Raw genomic sequence first — 3,420 nt, 5'->3', positions numbered from 1 at the left:
GACTCAGTAGTCCGAAGAGCTAAGTCGGCGGCGGTGCGAAGCTCGTAAGCCTGGGTTGGACCCACCCTCGTGCAGCTCGGCCAGCGCCTGCGCTTGGTAGCGCTGGTAGGTGGCTATCGCATGCAAGGCGGAAGCAGCCTGGCCCGCAGCTATGTAAGCTCTAGCTCCGAGGGAGGTAGATAACTTACAGGCTTTGGATGGGAGACGAGGCGGACCCCGCCAAGAAGAGGCGCCGCGCGGATTTACCGCCATCGCGCACTCAACCTGAGGAATCGCCACATACCCCCTGGCTGTTTCACCGTCAAGAGTGGTTAGGGTGGAGGAACACGCAGCACGAGCAGAAAAAAGTGCTTTACAAGACCGCGTGAGCCTACTGTGCACCTCCGGGAAGAAGGGAACGCCCCTCTAGTCGGTCCGGCCGCGGAGCTGGGGGATAAACCATCTCCAACCCACGGCCGAAGCAGCCCGGGAAAGCACGGCTAACATGTCCGTTTCAGGATCCGTAGTGACAGCGCTCACCAGCCCGAAGGGGGCGAGCGGGTCTGGATCATCATCGGACAATGAAAGCCCACCCTCCGATGCCGCGGTGGACATCTGGTCTCCGGTGTCATCGGGCGTAAGGGCTACCATCTGTTAGACGGATCGCTTCCCCCGCCCGAAGCTTGGATGGAGCGCTTAGAGGAGCGGGAGGTCCGCGGGCCCGTGGGCGACGGATTATCTCTCGCTGAAACCCTCAGATCTGCCCGAGTGCCCGCTGCAGAGCAGGGGACAACTGGGGTGGTTCACCCTTTTGCAAAGGCTAACCGCGATCTTGCGCAACAGTCATGGCATCGCAATGACGACATGAACTGCCCGCGAGCAGCGCATTAACATGCTGGACCCCCAGACATGTAACGCAGTGCCCGCGCCCATCATCCGAGGACAGGAAACCACCGCATCCAGAAACGCACAGTCGGAGCGCCGTCCTGATAAGGACGTGCTGCACGACTGTGTTGCTCTTTCTGTGAAGTTTGCAACTTTATACGCATCGCTCTGGAGGACCGGACCCAAAGAACGCCAGGCAAGGGAGAAACCCAGCTCGACCGTCTGCCACTGCGTGTACACACTCTGGACCGGGAGAATTCTCTCGTTCGCTCAGAATCGCTGGTCACAGCAGGAGGAACCCTCATCGACTCGATCAGAAAGTCTCTGAAGCGAAAAGGATAGCGTCTGCTGGCGCCAGGTGAGCTTATATACTCAGTTGATTGCTTATGCCGCTCACCTGCGCAGGCTTGCGCTGCCAATTCATTCTTAATTGGCCCGTTCAATACTCTTTCAGACGAGTAGCTTCTGAACCGAACCTCCCAATGCGTGGATTTTACAAATCAAATCCACTTATAGTGCTGAAGTTCCCCCCGAAGGGGAACTTATAATCTTAATGGTCCAGGATCAACATGAGTAAATTTACAATCTTGATGGTCCAGGATCAACATTAGTGAATTTATAATCTTGATGGTCCAGGATCAACATTAGTAAATTTTAATCTTGATGGTCCAGGATCAACATTAGTGAATTTTAATCTTGATGGTCCAGGATCAACATGAGTGAATTTACAATTTTGATGGTCCAGGATCAACATTAGTGAATTTTAATCTTGATGGTCCAGGATCAACATTAGTGAATTTTAATCTTGATAGTCCAGGATCAACATGAGTGAATTTACAATTTTGATGGTCCACGATCAACATTAGTGAATTTTAATCTTGATAGTCCAGGATCAACATTAGTGAATTTATAATCTTGATGGTCCAGGATCAACATTAGTGAATTTTAATCTTGATGGTCCAGGATCAACATAAGTGAATTTATAATCTTGATGGTCCACGATCAACATTAGTGAATTTATAATCTTGATGGTCCAGGATCAACATTAGTGAATTTTAATCTTGGTGGTCCAGGATCAACATTAGTGATTTTACAATTTTGATGGTCCAGGATTAACATTAGTGAATTGATAATCTTGATGGTCCAGGATCAACATTAGTGAATTTTAATCTTGATGGTCCAGGATCAACAACAGTGAATTTATAATCTTGATGGTCCAGGATCAACATTAGTGAATTTTAATCTTGATGGTCCAGGATCAACATTAGTGAATTTTAATCTTGATAGTCCAGGATCAACATTAGTGAATTTTAATCTTGATGGTCCAGGATCAACATAAGAGTTTTAATCTTGATGGTCCAGGATCAACATTAGTGATTTTACAGTCTTGATGGTCCTGGATCAACAATAGTGAATTTATAATCTTAATGGTCCAGGATCAAAATTAGTGAATTTATATTCTTGATGATCTAGGATTAACATTAGTGAATTGATAATCTTGATGGTCCAGGATCAACATAAGTGAATTTTAATCTTGATGATCCAGGATCAACATTAGTGAATTTTAATCTTGATGGTCCAGGATCAACAACAGTGAATTTATAATCTTGATGGTCCAGGATCAACATTAGTGAATTTTAATCTTGATGGTCCAGGATCAACATTAGTGAATTTTAATCTTGATAGTCCAGGATCAACATTAGTGAATTTTAATCTTGATGGTCCAGGATCAACATAAGAGTTTTAATCTTGATGGTCCAGGATCAACATTAGTGATTTTACAGTCTTGATGGTCCTGGATCAACAATAGTGAATTTATAATCTTAATGGTCCAGGATCAAAATTAGTGAATTTATAATCTTGATGATCTAGGATCAACATTAGTGAATTTTAATCTTGATAGTCCAGGATCAACATGAGTGAATTTACAATTTTGATGGTCCAGGATCAACATTAGTGAATTTTAATCTTGATGGTCCAGGATCAACATTAGTGAATTTTAATCTTGATGGTCCAGGATCAACATTAGTGAATTTTAATCTTGATGGTCCAGGATCAACATAAGTGAATTTATAATCTTGATGGTCCAGGATCAACATTAGTGAATTTTAATCTTTATGGTCCAGGATCAACATAAGTGAATTTTAATCTTGATGGTCCAGGATCAACATTAGTGAATTTTAATCTTGATGGTCCAGGATCAACATAAGTGAATTTTAATCTTGATGGTCCAGGATCAACATTAGTGAATTTATAATCTTGATGGTCCTGGATCAACATTAGTGAATTTTATCAATCTTGATGGTCCAGGATCAACATAAGTGAATTTACAATCTTGATGGTCCAGGATCAACATTAGTGAATTTAGTCTTGATGGTCCTGGATCAACATAAGTGAATTTTAATCTTGATGGTCCAGGATCAACATTAGTGAATTTTAATCTTGATAGTCCAGGATCAACATTAGTGAACTTATAATTTTGATGGTCCAGGATCAACATTAGTGAATTTACAATTTTGATGGTCCAGGATCAACATTAGTGAATTGATAATCTTG

This window comes from Danio rerio, chromosome 11 (genome assembly GCF_052040795.2).
Source record: "Danio rerio strain M-AB ecotype USA chromosome 11, GRCz13ab, whole genome shotgun sequence".
In the NCBI taxonomy this organism is placed as follows: Eukaryota; Metazoa; Chordata; class Actinopteri; order Cypriniformes; family Danionidae; genus Danio; species Danio rerio.
The sequence above is the reverse complement of the archived record's forward strand: the minus strand, read 5'-3'. Positions refer to the sequence as shown.